Raw genomic sequence first — 868 nt, forward strand, 5'->3', positions numbered from 1 at the left:
TACTTAGGGGACACTGGATGCTGATTGTGGTCAATCCCACAAAGCCGAGGATTTGGTATCTTGATTCTCTTCATGGGGATCCAACCAATCGACCATTTATGGTTTCATTGTTCAACAAGTAATATTTATCTCTATTATTTAAATTTAATTTAATTTCTTGCTTCAATCAAATTTTTGACAATCATTAATATTCAATTTTATTGTCTTCTCAGGGCTTTGTGGCTATACCGCACAAATCAGGCCTTACCCTGCCCCCCGGTAAAAAACGGCCAATTTGACGATACCTTCCCGTGGAAGAAAGTGAAGGTATTCACTACCATGATTTACTATTCTACTAAATATGGTTTATTTATATGATTGACTAATATTATTTCCTTTTCCATTCTTTACAGTGCCCACGTCAGCCCAACAAGAGCTCCCATTGTGGATATTGCGTGATGAAATTTATGAAGGAGATAATTCTGCACAATGCTGACTCAATTCCCACGCAGGTAATATGCATTTGTTAAGGTTCAATTTATATATTTAAGAATTATTGTACTTACTGTAGCTTTACATTTCTATCTAACTTAAGTCATAATTTGTGGTTGCATACAGTACTTTGCCGACACATATTGCACAGTATATTCATCTGCTCAGATAGAAGAAATCGTTGAGGAGTTGGCGATGGCCTTATTCCGTCAGTGGGCACAACATAGATAGGGAAGTGTACATTAAGACAGCGTATGTACGTACAGCTAGCTTTGGTTTCAATATAATTTTGGTTTTGGTTCATTTTTGGCTGTTCGTTAGTTTTAGGCATTGCACAACTTTGGCAATTGGCTAATTTTGGAATTGGTTCACCTTTTTGTACTTGCCAGAATTTTAA

The 868-nt window shown here is 36.4% G+C and overlaps 1 long non-coding RNA gene across 1 annotated transcript; it reads left to right on the forward strand.

The window, feature by feature from the left end:
• The first annotated feature begins 257 nt into the window (after positions 1-257).
• Positions 258-642, forward strand: LOC114755672 (uncharacterized). Its single transcript, XR_003741340.1, has 3 exons — positions 258-306; positions 393-491; positions 598-642. It is a non-coding gene; the product is annotated as an uncharacterized LOC114755672 (long non-coding RNA).
• The last annotated feature ends 226 nt before the right edge of the window (positions 643-868 follow it).

The sequence above is a fragment of the Neltuma alba genome, unplaced genomic scaffold, assembly GCF_004799145.2.
Source record: "Neltuma alba isolate B1F8T4 unplaced genomic scaffold, ASM479914v2 tig00010317_pilon, whole genome shotgun sequence".
Classification (NCBI taxonomy): Eukaryota; Viridiplantae; Streptophyta; class Magnoliopsida; order Fabales; family Fabaceae; genus Neltuma; species Neltuma alba.